At 36.3% G+C, this 18,380-nt stretch overlaps 1 protein-coding gene and 1 non-coding gene across 5 annotated transcripts in view; both read left to right on the top strand.

Moving 5' to 3' along the window:
• Window positions 1-18,380, top strand: part of Fak (protein tyrosine kinase 2 Fak) — a 768,667-nt gene that overhangs the window by 444,307 nt on the left and 305,980 nt on the right. The window lies entirely within an intron of this gene.
• On the top strand, window positions 12,717-12,790 carry TRNAS-GCU (transfer RNA serine (anticodon GCU)). The gene has a single exon. It is a non-coding gene; the product is annotated as a tRNA-Ser (tRNA).

Genomic DNA, 18,380 nt, shown 5'->3' with positions numbered 1-18,380 from the left:
ATCTTAATTAATTACATATCAACTTAATTAATTACATGACACAACTTAGATAATTACATTGCACCTACAATTACATTTTCAGTCTAATCTTCTCAACCTTTCCTTAAATGTATTGATTTCGAGAGGACCAAAATATGATTACTACTAATACTAATGCTACTGTTGCTAATTGTACTTTTTTTCTGAGGAAGTATTGGAAGTTCTGTAAAATGTATTTCGAGATATTCACAGAAATATAGTCTATGTTTCAAGCATCTGTCACCATCACGTATCATCTATGTTAAATCTGAGCACATGCACAATATGAAGTCACTTTTGCCAAAATATTTACTTACTGACAAATGGCTTTCAGAGTACCCAGATTTTCATTGCTGCCCTCACATAAGCCCGCTATCGGTCACTATCCTGAGGAAGATCAATCCAGTTCCTACCATCATATCCCACCTCACTGAAATCCATTTCAATATTATCCTCCCATCTACGTCTGGGCCTCCCCAGAGGTCTTTTTCCACTCAGGTATCCCAACTAACACTCTTTACGTATTTCTGGATTCATCCATACGTGCTACTTGCCCTGCCCATCTCAAACGTCTGAATTTAATGTTCCTAATCATGTCAGGTGAAGAATACAGTGCGTGCAGTTCTGCGTTGTGTAACTTTCTCCATTCTTCTGTTACTTCCTCCCTCTTACCTCCAATATTTTCCTAAGCACTTTATTCTCAGACACCCTTAACCTCTGTTCCTCTCTCAAAGTGAAAGTCCAAGTTTCACAACCATACACAACAACCGATAATGTAACTGTTTTTAAAGTCCAACTTTTAGGTTTTTTTTTTTTTTTTTTAATCAGACAGGATGACCAAAGTTTCTCAAGCGAATAATAGCAGGCACTTCACCCTCCTTACAAAATATTATTAACCCTTAAATTCACAATGTATTTACGGGATACAACAGGTTAATACCACAGTCTAGTATATACAGTCACAAAGCTTGAGTTGTTGAGGGTACTAGGAACAATAGACTGTGCCGGTACTATTTCGCATTGTCTGCTATGAGGCGATAGTAGCGATCCTTGTGGTTAGCAACTATCTATGGATGCATATTCCCTTCGTATTGAGCTTCGTGACTGTATATATTAGACTGTGTTAATAGGCTATATGCTATAATTTTAATAGAACAATAGAAAAAAATTGATAGGAAATTTAAATTTAACCAAAATTTCACAATACTATAATATTGTATAACATATAAAATATGCACATTGCGATAGTTGTTTTCTTTACAGTCCGATACGGTTTAATAAACTAGTGTGAGAAATGGGGTTTTGCCAATTTAAAGGTTAACCTCCACTAGAAGTAGTGCCATGGATAAATATATATTTATCCATGGTAGTGCCCTCTAGAAAAATTTGAATGTCGTTCTGCGCTATGTTTAATGCTGTGTATCTCAAATCCAAGATTTTGTAGTTAAGCAATTGTTCCACGGACCGCCTCAATTAAACTTGCTGGTCATATCCTCACATAAAATCATTAAGTCTTAAGTCAATGTTCTGGAGAAAAGTATAGAAACAAATTATGATTTATAAATATATACGCCTTTTTCATTTTCAGTATTGTAACGTTGGACTGTTTCTTTTATTGAATGCTAGACTTTCACGAATAGTAAGCTTTATTTTTAGTCGTTTATTTAACGATGACGTATCAACTACAGTGTTATTAACTTCTTATGGAATCGGTGTTGGCAAGATGGTATTTCGCGAGGATTCGCCATGGAACTACCTGACATTCGTTTTATAGTTTGGAAAAACCGCCTGAGTTACGCTAATGGCTGAGAGTAGTTTTTTTTGTCAACATGTTGCAAGAACATCGCTTGAGTTATAATACATGGCATGGAGACCCTGTGATTGTGAATTGAACAACGTCGAAAACGTCCAGGGCAAGACCTGGAACATCTCTCTCTCTCTCTCTCTCTCTCTCTCTCTCTCTCTCTCTCTCTTCGGAGATTGTGAATTTCATGGCTAATAGGAACCTCTCTGGAGTCATTTCTGTAGTATCTCAGAGATTACATAAATAGAAATTTTCCTAACTCCATGTTCATTCTGATAAGTAATCACACACACTGAGGAGGAATATGTGCAGTATTTTTGCTCCCTCCAGTGACCAACGTCCCTGCAGAGAATCAATGTAGCCTACGTCTCTGGTATCCTATCGATTGATCTGGATCGGAAAAGATAGACATATCTTTGACGTCATCTTCATGCATCACCATCGTTAATGAATCTGATACTGTGTCTGGCGGATGTTAAATCTATTAGTCACCCCATTTGCCCCTAATGGATAATGAAATTTAACCTGTGCATTTAAAACTGATATTACACACTAAACCAATATTTGAGTTTGCATTCCGTGTGTTCCTGTTGTTAATGTTGTCCATCGCAACAGCGTATACTTTTACCTCCCTCACATAAAAAAGTTGTATGTACTGTCACGCCAAAAACATTTCTTTTCCAGGTTCTTTCAGTCAGTTTCTTGATGACTGTCTACGTCTTCTGATTCCCCGTAGCCAATTTTATTTCTTAATAAAAAATTTTAGAAAATTTAATATTGAAGGTATGAAAAAACGGATGGATTTCAAACTATCGATACGCAACGAGGAGAGAGATATAGTGAGGGGGACCACGACTGTTGGGTCAGCCATAGAATGCAGTTTCAGTTGAGAATATGGTGTTGGTCTGGTGTACAACTTGCTTTCATCGTAGAGACATTTTTGAAAAATGAAGAGTCTGTGATCGCCACTCAGGACTCATTTCGACATCGGATGTCACGCTAGGATTCCAACTCGGAATACAATTTTGCGGTGGATGGCTTCATTTCGTATCACAGGTTCAACATTAAAGAAGAAATCACCTGGACGAAATTCTATTGCACTGAGATTGTCCGAGGCTACGGTAAGATCTCGCGCCCTGCGACTTCTTTCTTTGGGACCATTTGAAGGCGTAAGTTTGTAAACATCGATCACATACACAGGACGAACTGAAGACAGCGATTCGCGAAGAAATCGTGGCAATTGCACCAGCTATGACTGTGAAAGTGATGGCGAACATCAGAAAACGCCTCGATGCCTGTATTGAAAGCCAAGGACATCATATGGATAATGTTGTTTTCCATAAATAAACTGCATGTATTGGTGAATATGTTGATAACAATAAATTTTTGATTTGATGAATCTTTACAATTTTCTTGCCATGTGAAATCCATCCGTTCTTTCTGACGCACCCTGTATTTCTTGAAGGAATAGATAAAAGATTCCAGACTATGTTGTTGATGTAGGTCTTTAAAACATTCCAATGAAAGAATCATGCAGATATTTAATTAATTGTATATTTTGTTATGTAAATGCTTTACGGTTGTAAAATAATTACGTAAATTTGATATTATTTTTACATTTAATTATTAGCTATATTAATATTCTGAATAGTGTTTTATAAAGTGTAATGTATGTATATTAAGCATGAAAAGTTTTATTTGCCTTTTTTAGTAGCTGAGATATAAAAAAAATGAATTTCACTAATTTTTTTGCAAACTAAGTGTATACGTTCTCTCGTAAGTGCAGCAGCGACCAGGGCAGATTGAGAGTTAACAGGAATTCAATTTGATTGTTACACTGAAGGATTAAATTTACCATTTTTATTTTCCTCCGAAATGAAAGTTGACTCTTACTCATTCGTTTGTCTTGCACCGGAATTTTAAGTACGAAATAATATTTTCCGGAAAAATCAAATTGAATTTTCTAAGATTATATGTTTTTTTTTTTTTAATTTTTTTCTGTGCGTGTAGTTTCGAGACACCATACATTGTAAATGGACCATTTTAAGTGAAGAAATTCTGCAGAACACAGTTATGACATCAAGATTTAATTATTAAAATTTAAATCGTAGATGCATATACTGTAGGCTGTGTAATGGAAAAAAGTAGAAAAATTTTCTTAGAATTTTAAATGATTTTCTGGAATACATGTTTAATATTTTTGGTTTCTTACTAGAGAAAGTTCAAGAAAGACAAAAACTTACAGGACTTTGCAGAGTAGAAATATATGGTCCTCAGCCACTTTGTGCCTAACGAAAAGTAATTTTAAGTATTTTTATGTTGTTTTTACAACATGCTATTGATTTTAAAGTATACTGAATATTTAACTACATGTAGTTTTCTTTTTCTTTCCAGGTAAGTTCTGTGTATTTCCTCTGCTGAAGCAGTTGTTGTGGACATAGTTGGTAAGTCCTTGAGAGTAATCATTAACAGTTGATGTTAAGATTCATTACTGTTTCATTTCTTTACATGTAATTTTGCTATTACACTATCTACCAAAAAGTAATTGGGCACTGTTTTTGCCCCTTTAGAACCTCGTGTACCACCTCTTGTTGCTATAACAGCAGCCACCCTGTCAGGCATGCTCTCCACTAGTTTGTGTAGGATATCCACTGGAATGCGTCGCCATTTCTCCTGCAACATGGCAGTCAGTTGGACAATGGAAGTTGACCGCATCTCCCGAGACCTGAATCTCCGGTCCAATTCGTCCCAAAGGTGCTCAATGGGATTGAGATCAGGACTCCGTGCAGGCCAGTCCAACCGGTGAACATTATTGTCTGCATACCACGGCATAGTAACCTCCGAAACATGGGGCCAACTTCCATTGTCCAACTAAGTGCCATGTTGCAAGTGGAATGGCGACGCATTCCAGTGGATATCCTTCAGATATTAGTGGAAGCAGAATTGATAGGTGTAGAAATAGTAGACCTGTTATTAGCAGCTGTAGTATAAAGAACAATAAAATATTGATAATATAGACAGTTGCAGTAACTGCTGTACATTGAAATGGCACAAAAATGTTATTTCTGCGAACAGTAACAGGTAGGTTACTGTTTACCTACTGCTAGATTTACATGTAAACAGCTGGCAGTCCACTCTATCTCTAGACACACTGTATTTCGTCACACAAAAAAAATTATTTGAACGTACAGCAGTTTTCTAGTATTTTCTAGTGTTAAAGTTTCAGTAAATTGTATAAATTTTTATATAAAAAAGAGGTCTTTACAAAAGCTGCTAAATCTTAGTCAATTTTAATGTGATTGCAACCAAACTTTTATAGGTGAGACATTAAGCGTCTGTGTGTACCAAAATAGCCTTACATCATTGCTCTGTATAATATGAAAAGATTTATAGCACTGTACCAGAATAGCCCACACAGAAGGCTAATATGATACACTAGTTTTGTTTTAATTTTATCCCTTATTATTACAAATAACAAATAAATGTAACTTCAAATCCTTACATATTTTTTCAAATTTGTATATACTTTGATAAAAAAAATTACAGCTAAAGATTGATTTTTTCTATCATAATAGCCCTATTCAGTATATTCAGTGTTGTACAGTCAGAGCTCACAACATAGTGCAATTGACAAAGTCGGTAATAAAGAATGAACAGAACAATGAAATTAATTCAAAAACTCTCAACAACATTAACATTAAAAAACTCATTAATATCATAAAATGGTTTTTTGATTAACCAACCAGAGACAAGTCTGTTGAAAGACTTCCTTTCCAAATTGAAAAGATATCTCGGAAATTTATTTGCTATTTTTAAAGACATAATAAAATAATTATTCGTTGTTTTGATTAGCCTGCCTCAGGTATATCAAAAAGGTCACGGTTTCTGGTGTTGTATAGGTGAACATCATTCCTATGTGTCAACAATTGTGAATTTTCTTTGACGAAATTTAGGGCTTGATAAATATACAGTGATGTTACAGTCATAATTTTTTCATTTACAAATAACGGTCTGCAGTGCGCCTTCATTGATGAATTAGTTATAATTCTAATAGCTTTTTTGTAACATAATAGTACATTATGCAACGAGCCTATAATGATAGTAATTAAGACGCGAGTATGTTTGTTTATGAAACGAGCGCAAGCGAGTTTAATAATTTTCATACGAGCGTCTTAATTACCATTATAGGCAAGTTTCATACGACTTTTTATGCTCGACCATATTTCTGACTTGAAATTATTCAGAAGTATTCGTTTTATTTGTATCTGACAGAAGATCGGAAGTGACTTTGTTCATAGTTCTTAAATTGTGAGATGTGCGCAGACGCGAAAGTATTAATTTTAAAGTATTAATTTTTTCCGAGGAACAATAATGTCATTGACCTTGATGTAATGTAACATCAACTAATTTTGATATAACCTGGAAATTGATTTAGAATTGAAAAACGAGATGACAAATTGAATTTATTTGAATATTATTTACAATTAACGCTAATTATTATAATAACAGAACATAACCTTCTGCGACAGTATTGGATTTCCAGCCTCCGTCCGTGACGTTTCCCTTGTCTTTCGATTGCATATCCGAGAATAATCGAAAACCTGAACTTTAATGAATAGGTGTACTTTAATGACATGCATTAAGGGACTGCTACCAGGTGTATAATTACTACATTTCGGCATGGTCGAGCATAAATACCTTATTAGTATGAGTACTATTACCCCATAAAAATAGTCCATAAGAAAGTATACTATGAAAATAAGAAAAATAGACAACTCTAATGTAATTCTTCGGAACATACATTTTCAAATTTCGCAGTAGATATATTACTCTTGAGAATTTTTTACAAACCCTAAGGTACACGTACCAAATAACGCCACCTTAACACTTCAGCCACTTTTGCTCTGAAAATAAGTTATGTACAAGCACGAAAATTATGAAATAGAAACTGCAATCTTATCTTTACAAAATAGCACAATGAAAATGGATATATTATATACCGAACAAGAATTAGAACTCAAATAGGAAAACTTTGTAAACTGGCGTTATTAGGAACAGGTTGTCCAATTAACGCCACCTATTTTCTAGTAACCTATACACTTATAATTGTTAATTAATTATTTTTCCTCAGCAACACAAATTGAACTAAGCGACTAAATTTGAGTTTATGTTAATAAAAAGTACAAAATCACTCAATACTAATGAAAGATTCTTGATCTGAAACTGAAACACCAGATGGATTAGGAAAATATGTTTTCCAGTGACTCCTTACTTAAAAAAAAAAGAGACAATGTAACACAGTAGAAAGTTATTAAACACAAAAGCATTTACCTTATTTTAATATGAATGTTTTCCAATAAGTAAAACAAAAAAATTAAGTTATGTAAAATAAAAAAACATTAAGAGTTCGATAAGCAATTGAACCAATATCATCACTGCACATTCTGAACATTTGTAAGTTGAAAGCTTAGTGATTTTCCTGATGTTCTGACACTGATGCTGTACTGTCAGCCTTAGTACTAACACAACCTAAAATTTTGTCTGTAGACCTTTAACGCCGCATGGCGTTAAAGCGCTACTGAGTACTTGATAACATGACATGCCTGTTTCTCTAACATTTTCTAATTTTATAGATAGAAAATACTTTCTATACATAGAAGAATGTTTAAGGATCACGAAAATATATAGTTTAATATAGTTATTATTTGCTCAACACACAAAATAAAATATTGCCTCTTACCTTGATATAAGAACAGCCATTCACTATCAACACACAACAGGAAAATGATGGAATATCATGCCACTCGTAAATGTCAGCGGACAGCTAGTAACTCATTTCATCACTAGATTGCGAGCGAATGCAGGCTACAGTAGTGCACTACCGAAAACTTGTGCCGTTAACAAATTTTAATAGGGTGGCGTTAAAGGTATACATGGCGTTATTTGGCTCAGGGACCTTATACGAGTATAGGCTATAATACCGGTAGGTAACACTGTACAACAAATTTGAACTTTGTGTCTGCCCTTTAGATGAAAGTATGTGATTTTGTATAAACAAAAGGTGCTGGATTCATATCTGAAAACCAAAATGGTCCATCACGTACCATTTTTTTAGGAGACCCGCTTTTCATATTTATACAAATTGGTCAGAGAGAAAATTAACAGCGACACTCATTACGGAAAACACATACACTAAAATGATTTTTTTTTGGCCGTTTCCGCTTGTAGGCATCTGGTGGAGTGTCCCTGATAGTAGACCAACAATATTCAGCCAGCATACTTCCATTCCATCGTCCACTGAAGCGCTTTTCAAACATAGCAATGTCCTGGTGGAATCTTTCGCCATGCTCATCATTAACTGCACCCAGGTTTTGAGGGAAAAAATCGAGATGTGAGTCCAAGAAGTGTAGTTTTAAAGACATATAGCAGCCTATAACACGAAAGCATTTCACCATGTCACGAACAAGATCTTCATAGTTTTCAGCTTTCTCGTTTCCAAGGAAACTTGAACATACTGATTTAAATGCCTGCCAGGCTGCTTTTTCTCCTTCTGATAGTTTATTTTCAAAGTCTTCGTCGTGCATGACTGATTTAATTTGTGGGCCAATAAAAAACCCCTTCTTTTACCTTTACCTCACTTAAACTTTTGAATTTGTTTCTGAGATACAAGAAGGCTAACCCTTCTCTGTCCAGCGCTTTTACAAAAATGTTCATTAAACCAAGTTTAATGTGCAATGGTGGAAGAAAGACATATTGCAGATTCACAAGTGGTTCATGAGATATGGTTTTGGTGCCAGGAATGTAGTTTTGTCGTGGAGGCCACTGTTTACGGATGTAGTGTCACGACTATCCCATTCACATAGGAAGCAGCAGAATTTAGTGTATCCTTGTTGCATGCCTGTTAATATCCCAATAACTTTTAAGTCTCCGCAAATGTGCCATTTGAATGTAGAGTAGTCAATTAATTTCAATATAGCACTCACTACCTCATATGTTTCCTTGGTATTTATAGCATTATATGCTATAGGAACAGAGGGAAAAACATTGCCTATATGGAGGAGTACTGCCTTTAGACTACGTTTGGAAGAGTCAATAAACAGGCGCCAGTCTCCTACAATGTGTTCATGTCCCAATGCCTGAAATAACCCATTCATATCACAGCAATAAATAATGCCTTCTTTCTCCGCAAAATAGTGGCCAGAATTGCTTTGTCGTCTTCTAAATGAATGCTGGAATTATGGTATGATCAACCTGGCAGTGAATGATTGATGTAGATATATATTTCTAAATGTGTCTGCACTGAAAATGTTTGATAGAAGAAGCAGGATATTCGAAAAATAATTTACATTAAGGAAACATAGCAATATTATCGAGGAAATACATAAAATACTAAATTGTGGATTTTTTGGAAAATGGTTCGTCTTAGGCATAAACCGAGTACAGATTCGTTATTTTCAGCCATAAATATACAAGAAACACATGTTTTCATGTAAAGGGCATTTTTCATGTTGTACAGTGTAATTAATTTCAATATGGAAATCTCAAAACAGAAAACAAAAGTCATGGCATTTTCGGGAGAGAATCCAATTCCAAGTAAGATCATGATAAATAATACTTTAATTGAACGTGTTAATTCATTTAACTATTTAGGTTATAACCTCTCTTACATCACTGATGAAGATATGTCAAACAAAATATCTAAATTTATAAAAATGACTGGCGTCATTAACGCCGTCTTCAAATCCTCCCATGTTCAGAAACATACAAAGCTAAAGGTATATAAAACACTAGCTCGACCGGTCCTCACTTACGGTAGCGAGGCATGGACAATCAGAAAAGCTCATGAGCAAAGGCTGACGACAGCTGAAATGAGGTTCATGAGACGAACAGCGGGATGCTCTTTGCTGGAACACCGTAAAAATGTGGACATATTGCAGGAACTCAAAATGGATCCTATAGTTAATTATGTTCAAGAATATCGACTTCAGTGGAAAAAAACATGTCGAAAGGATGGATCGCACTAGATGGCCTAAACAGATTCTTACTTATGTACCAAGAGGAAAGAGGAAATTGGGAAGACCACGAAAGCGCTGGCATGAGACCGTAACAGATCCTGCAGGGTCTAATACGTGACGGATATGATGATGATGATGATGATGAATTAATTTCTTCACAACTTAGGTACAGGCTAGTAACATACTGGTTAACTCATTGCATTACATCTTCAAATTATGCAGGAAACAAATTTAAGAAAAATTCCTTACGTCTTATGCTAGATTTCTTGCTTATCGCCATTATGTGTTTCATATGGAACATTTTCGGATAAATGCCTCGTAGATACTGAATAGTTAAGACAAATCGCTGTACCTCGACGGTCACATAGACAGTCGGCATGTCCTAAAACACAGGGATGCTTTTTTTTTACCTTGGGGATTTAGTGAAGTGAATTTTTAATGGCAGGCAGAGTAACTATCTCGTGCCCCCATGTTTTAGATTGCTACCAGTGCACTTCATTAGAACCAGGTAGCCAGCTTCGAAGCCGTTAGCCCTGTGAACTTACAATATATTTATGTTCCCCTATTATCATAATTCAGGGTTGTTATCTAAGAAATTAGCAAGTTCTTTGTGATAGTAGAAGAGAAAGAGTGGGGGAAGGGAAGTGGTCCGTGGCCCATTTCTTTTAGGGCTCATCCCGACATTTGTCTAATGCTCAAGGGAAACCACGGAAAAACCTAGAGCAGGATGAGATGTCGTGCTGACGACAAGCCAATTGGCTATAGTGTGGTCGGAATATGTTCAGGTGGGAGGTTGTCATTTAATCATAATTTGAAGTACAAGTACATTAAAATACATATTAATTTGTTACAAAGAATTCAAGGCATCTATGCAGCCAATAACGTGATGACCCAGGTTGTTTAGAGTTCAAGTTGGTATTCGTCTTGTACGTTGTCGTTCCAAGCTAGAGGGTGGAGTACACTCTTAGGTCGTTTATGTTTATCTAACGCAGGATTGTAATTTCCCAGTGAAGAAATTAGTGGGTTTGTGCTGCTGTACGACTTGGTGTACGTGCAGAAGGCTGGATTTGAAATAAATTCTTGAATTGTCGGAATTTCTAGTTCTTCATGAATTAAAAAAAAAAAAATGTTATGTTTTATTTAACGACGCTCGCAACTGCAGAGGTTATGTCAGCGTCGCCGGATGTGCCGGAATTTTGTCCCGCAGGAGTTCTTTTACATGTCAGTAAATCTACTGACATGAGCCTGTCGCATTTAAGCACACTTAAATGCCATCGACCTGGCCCGGGATCGAATCCGCAACCTTGGGCATGGAAGGCCAGCGCTATACCAACTCGCCAACCAGGTCGACTTCATTCATGAATCAATCTAACAGGAGTTACTCTAGGAAGTCCTGTGATGAATCTTAAAATTTTGTTTTGGAAAACTTGTAATTTTTTACGGACTGTAATAGGTGCATGTCCCCAAGCAGGACAAGCATATAGTATTACTGACCTAATTAATGTTTTGTCACAGGGATGCTGAAAACATAGCCTGCATTTCAGTGAAAATTTAAAAATCAGTTTTTAGAGCATCACAATATTATGGGAATGTAAAAGACGGCAAATAGAATGAAGAATTTGTTTCGTGAACATCAGAATCATAAATTATCCTTTTACCTGGATACGCCAGTTCACCGGACTCTCACAGAAATGTATCTGCGTGTTATTCTGACAGGTTGTGCGTGACGGGTTGCGTTTTCCTGTATAATTATAGCAATTTCAAGGGAAAATGAAAATACCGTCAAGGGCGCCAGGGAGGAGTCTAGAGGTTTAATCTTCCTCCGGGTTCAGTGTCATGAAGTTAGTTCTCACGCACGCTGCGAGACTCGACATTAGGGTCCATTGTAACTAGACTGCGGAGGAATAGCCTATTAAAAGCATGAAATATTTATGGTAATTTAGTGTAGAATCATCAATTTTTCGTTTTTTAAGCGTATTATTCAGCTGTACCAGTGTTTGTCTTTTTAAATTTGTAATATATAGACATTGATTAGAGTTTTTATTGATGAGTTAGGGCAGTGATGTCAAAGCAAGCGCAAGTGGATTACGTAAGAGCAGTTCCTAAAAGGCTAATTTGGCCGTCTCTTCAGCATTGCCAACTCATATCAGATATCACCAATTAACATTAATTAACAATATATCTCTATTAAAAACAACAACAACCAACTTTCTTGGCTTAAAAATCGATGTGTTAAATTGGAAAAATCATATTAAAGAAATTACCCCCAAACTAAATTCAGCATGTTTTGCTATTAGATCTATGCAAAAGATAGTAAATATCAATACCTTAAAACAATATACTTTGCATACTTTCACTTGGTAATGAATTTTGGAATAATATTCTGGGGAAATTCCACAGATAGTAATAATATATTCCTATTACAAAAAAGAGTAATTAGAATAATAGTAGGTGCCATATCTAGGGAATCTTGTAGGACTATTTAAAAAAAAACTACAAATAATGTCCATGGCTTGTCAATATATCTTTTCATTAATAATCTTCCTCTTATGTAATCGTGAAAACTTTGTAACTAATTCAACAGTTCATAGGATAAATACACGTCAAAAAATGACTTTCATACTCCATCGGCAAGTCTATCATGCTATCAAAAAGGAGTGCGTTATATGGCAGTAAAAATTTTTAATAGCCTCCCTATCGATATAAAAAATGAAACTCAAAACATAAGATTATTTAGGGCCAAATTAAAGAAGTACCCAATTTCTCACGCCTTCTATTCCGGAATCAGGTATCAATCCCGGGATCTTTCGCGTAGCGCGCGAACGCTCTACCGACTGAGCTACCCCAGGAACTCCACCCGACAACATGTATTGTATAGTTCCTGGGGTAGCTCAGTCGGTAGAGCGTTCGCGCGCTAAGCGAAGGGTCCCGGGATCGATACCCGGCTCCGGAACAATTTTTCCTTAAAGTTATTCAAACCTGCTTTACAGGGAGCTACTACCTGAAAGCCAGATTTGCATAATTTACGTTACTGTAGGTACGTTAACAGAAAACTACAATTTCAAGTCACACAGAGTTTGTGTGAACTTGATGTGGGTTTCTGGCATCTCGTCAGCTTACTCGAGGTGTGTGGATATAATGGGAAAAATTGAGACGGTGTCGGATGGAGTTGCTGGGTAGCTCAGTCGGTAGAGAGCTGGTGCGTTCAGCCAGAGGTCCCGGGATCGATACCCGGCCCCGGAACAATTTTTCCTTTGAAATTATTCAAGTCTGCTTCACAGGGACCTTTACCTCAAAGCTAGATTTGCATAATTGTTTGTATGCATCTGAAGTCTGATTTGTGTAATATGTAGCTAATCGGCTATGTATGCATTGGAGAGGGAAAGGAACTGGAGACATCGAGGAACGAGCTCTGTGTCTGTAGAATAATAAGCGAACTGTGGTCGCAGTTAGCTTGCTCAATGTGACCTTGTTAGTTGGTACGGTAAGATCATTCATAATAATTATCTTGTTCCGATAGTAAGAGAAAGGCACTGGCTACACTTACACGCTTTTTCTTAGAACCCGTAGAGATCATGACGTGTACATCGCTTCTATCATTCATGCGTGAAGAATGAATGAATCATAGCTGTTAATTGAAATAGCAGGTGTGTTTGGAAAGGAAATACAATATAGTAGAGATGTGGAGCATATGAAGAGAGTGGTGGAATGATCATCTTGTGAATGTTATGTAGCCTAAATATACAATATTGGATTCTGACAAAGCGTTTCATTTCTTTTCCAAAACGTTTAATAGGCCCTATTATTCATATTCGTATTACCTCACTTCCGGCGTCGTGCTAACACCATACGACGAGACTCTCGATCGCTAACAAGCCAACATTCTCATGGGGGGGGGCAGAGAAAAAAAAGCTATTTTTTTCTTTCACCGTGTTAATAATGTCAAAACAAATACTTATACAAATTTTGGCCGCTGAGCGCAATTACGAAGGCCGTGCAGAAAGTAAGCTTCCCTGGGGCCATTTACAGAAAGAAAACACAATTTCCCAGTCCAACGCCGAAAGATACCCAGCAATTCTGCTTCAACTGATTGAAGGAAAACCCCCGGAAAAAAACCCGATCAGGTAACTTGTCACAACCGGGATTTGAACCCGGGCTCGCTTGTTTTACGGTCCACAGCGATGGATCCCTTCCTTTCTTACAATTTTATTGGCAGCTGCATTCATATGTATGTATGTATGTATGTATGTATGTATGTATGTATGTATGTATTAACACTACAATTGGGTATACACCCGGTGGCAGTGATATATAATATACAATAATACTATTACAATAATACAATAATTACAGCAACAAAAAAAAACAAAATAAACTTATATTTACTTCTAACTGTAACTAAATAGATGCAATAAACCTAGGACTATAAATAAAAACAAAAGCAAAAGTAAACCTAACTTATAAGTACTTCTATTTCATCCAACTATTACCAATTTAAGTAATTACATATCACCTTAATTAATTACATATCATCTTAATTAATTACATATCATCTTAATTACATATCAACTTAATTAATTACATATCATCTTAATTAATTACACATCAACTTAATTAATTACATGACACAACTTAGATAATTACACTGCACCTACAGTTACATGTTCAATCTAATCTTCTCAACCTTTCCTTAAATGTATTGATTTTGAGAGGACCACCCTGAAAGATTGCCGCAGGTAAGCTGTTCCAGTCTACTATTGTAGACGGAGGAAAATTTTGTCACGTCCGTTCTTTGTTTTCTACATTTAAACTTCCTAATATGATTAGCCCTGCCTAAGTATGATGTTGTTACTAATCTACTTTTGATGTCGGTCCATGCTTTGTGTCCCATTTGTGCCTTAAACAATGCGGTGAGTCTAATTGTTTTCCTCTGTATAGTTCGCCCGTTTTCAGATTCTCAATAGGCATACATACATACATACATACAGGTCCATTACGTCGTACTATTGTGGAAGATTTCCATTTCAGTTAGATGTGATTCCAGTCCGTGAAGCTGTTAATTTCTTCTGCTAAAGAATAATGTTTACAAGATGTCACTGTGAATCTTAAGTGTTATTTGTAATTTATTGTCGTTCTCGATCATCAACATTCTTCAAAGATTAGACACAGTGGTGCGTTCTGGCTTGACTCTTGTGAGAATCATGAAGCAACATTAGACGTTCACAAGTAACAGGACTCCTCGACTATGTAGTCAGCATGCCCCGAGACCACCGCTTGTTACACAGGACAAACACAAGATAAGGAACACGCATCCATGGGAGAAAGATTACGTTCTAGAGCTCGGATTTCATTACTGCTAACTGTGCTGCAAATAGGCTGTATTCAAACTTGGAAGATAACTAGACAGTACACAGTTTGGTGTGTATGGATTATTGATTTATGATTTTATTACCTTTTCTTTTCTGCATTTAATTATATTTGGGAGATCCAGATAATTTCACTCCCGAAAATCCTTTAGTAACTCTAGTAGGGCTACATATTTATCCAGTCCTCAATTTATTAGACTAATGATTATGCTGTCCCGTGCCGAGGCGTCGTGGTCTAAGGCATCCTGCCTGGGACTGGCGTTACGGAATGCGCGCTGGTTCGAGTCCTTATGGGGGAAGGAATTTTCTCATGAAATTTCGGCCAGTGAATGGGACTGGTGCCCACCCACCATCGTAATGCACTTGGGGAGCTACGATAGATAACGAAATCCGGTTACGCAAACCAGCTATAACGACTGGGGCCTCATCGTGCTAACCACATGATACCTCCATTCTGGTTGGATGCTTCGGCATGTGGCCACTTCTGCTTCGGCATGTGACCGTGAGGCCAGCAGCCGGCTGGTCGGTCTTGGCCCCTCGTGGGCTGTAGCGCCACGGATTTAATGATTATGCTATCTTTGCACTATCAAAATACCGCGGCCCTTCAAAAATTAATCAAATCCCGAAGTAAAATAATAAGTCATTTAACGACAAAAGTTTTTCCTTCCAAACGAAATATATTAACGGCTGAGCGGATAATCGTGCTAACCACACGATACCTCCGTTCTGATTGTATGATCGTTCACCTCTGCTGAGGCATGTGGACGTGAGGATATCAGATTTATTGTCCCTACATGGGCTATTGCGCCACGAATTATATTAAATGAATTCGGAATAACCCGTTCCCTTTTCGTTCTTATTCATTAGCATCCTATTTTAATTGTTGTGTTACTTACTGAACAAGTTATTATTTTTGTATTAGGTAACAGATCTGATATTATAGTACATTATGCAACGAGCCTATAATGATAGTAATTATGAAGCGAGTATGGATGTTTATGAAACGAGCGCAAGCGAGTTTCATAATTTTCATACGAGCTTCTTAATTACCATTATAGGCGCGTTTCATACGACTTTTTATGCTCGACTATATTTCGAATTTGAAATTATTCAGATGTCTTACATTTTATTTGTATCTGGCAAGATCGGAAGTGACCTTGTTCTAGGTCGTGAATTGTAAGATGTGCGCAGACGCGAAAGTATTGATTTTTTCCGAGGAACAATAATGTCATTGACCTTGATGTAATCCCGTTAAACTTGATATAACCTTGATGATTGAATTCGACATTGAAAAACGAGATGACAAATTGAATTTATTTGAATATTATTTACAATTATAGTAACAGAACATAACCTTCTTCGACAGTATGGATTTCCAGCCTCCGTGACTTTTCGCTAATTCTCTTTCGATTGCATATCCGAGAATAATCGATGCTTGCGGTTTTATAACGGTACAAAGCTGACTTGTCATTGGCTGAACACCTGTAAGCTGAGTTGTCATTGGCTGAAGACCTGTACTTTAATGAGTAGGTGTACTTTAATGACATGCATTAAAGGACTGCTACCAGGTGTATAATTACTACATTTCGGCATGGTCGAGCATAAAGATATTTAAAATATTTGTTCATTTTTGACCTGAAGTTAGTTCTGTTACTATTCTAAGACGTATGCACTGTTTAAAGAATATCTGATATAAAAATAAAGGAATTCTATTTCTATAAAAGATCCATGGTCTTGTCTTAAAACACACCTGACATTTAGCCATGCCATCAAAGATTCATTGATACTTGTAGAGAATGCTGTAAAGCAAGGTGAATGTGCAGTTGCTGATTACTATGGCAGAGACATTGCACTATATTAATATATGCAGAATATGCACTAAATAGTACTTTAATTTTGACGTTCTCAATCGTCCATTTGTTATACTAATTTTGCAAATGACCCAAATATATTTTTCAAGTAATAGAAACTGTTAAAAGTGTGTAATCAAGATATACAGGGACAGAATTTTATTTTTACTAACATTTTTTATATTAACCTGGATATACCTTTAGAGAACCGAAAACACAGTTTGCTACCCCCTTCCACTACTGGAGTTCGATGATACTGGCGTAACACACAAACAGATCACTCTACTAGGTATAGGAGGGAAGAAAAGTAGTTCATCCATTTACGTAAAGTAGGAAATATCGCGATTTTGAGTTCGATAATTTTCATTAGGTTTTTGTTTAATCAAAATACAGTATTGCATTAAAAATAAGTGTTTTTACTCACGAACTGAGTTATCTATGCGAACGTATTCATTATGCAGTGTATATTATACTGTCTACAGCACATTAGCGTACAATATAGAGAATGAAGTTAAATTGAAAAATAATCACAATATGAATATTTAAACACATTTTTGAAAATGGTGGCCGTTCATTTCGATACAGGCTTCAGTTCTTTTGTGAATATTATCGCACTAAAGACTATTGCATCTAATTCCAATTGCCAGTTTCGTCCTTCGTACTAGTAACTCATGTTGAAATAATTCTGTACCTACTCTATAAAAGAGTACCTTACGTACTGTAAATTCGATCTTCACTTCTGCCCGACCCGCACAGATAAAATTACTCAGACATGCTATCTACTGTCCGTCCAAGTGGTTATTCCGCAGGATCGTAGAAAGGGGGGAAATCACGTGACAGTTAATTACTTAACGAGGCCCTTTTATTTAAGTTATTTTAAATAGTTGTATATTATTACGTAAACGTCCAATTCCTAAGAGAAATTAATGTTTTCAGAAAAGAGCTAAGACAGCCCATCTTTTACAGAGGGGTGAACAGAAGCAGGTGAGGGAAATCGGGATGCGACGTAGGCAAACTGACAGTACTTTTACGAAAATATGATTCAATATTGAAAGCTCTTTCGTCACTGGAAAACGCGAACATATTTCTGGAACGTACTACACTCACTAACTCAGTACTGTTTAGTATATGCGGCCTTGATTCTGTGTGGAGGACAGTTGGAACTTCATTAGTAGAAGGGGTGGAAGTGAAGTACATTAAAAAACTCAGGTACAATAAAAATTGAAGTAAAAATAAAATGATGTCCCGGTATAATAAAGATATTAACAATCACAGACCATTGATGCACTTTACTGTAGTCACATTTAGTTCGCAGTTATTCTTAGTT

The sequence above is a fragment of the Periplaneta americana genome, chromosome 3 (assembly GCF_040183065.1).
Source record: "Periplaneta americana isolate PAMFEO1 chromosome 3, P.americana_PAMFEO1_priV1, whole genome shotgun sequence".
Classification (NCBI taxonomy): Eukaryota; Metazoa; Arthropoda; class Insecta; order Blattodea; family Blattidae; genus Periplaneta; species Periplaneta americana.
The sequence above is the reverse complement of the archived record's forward strand: the minus strand, read 5'-3'. Positions and strand labels throughout refer to the sequence as shown.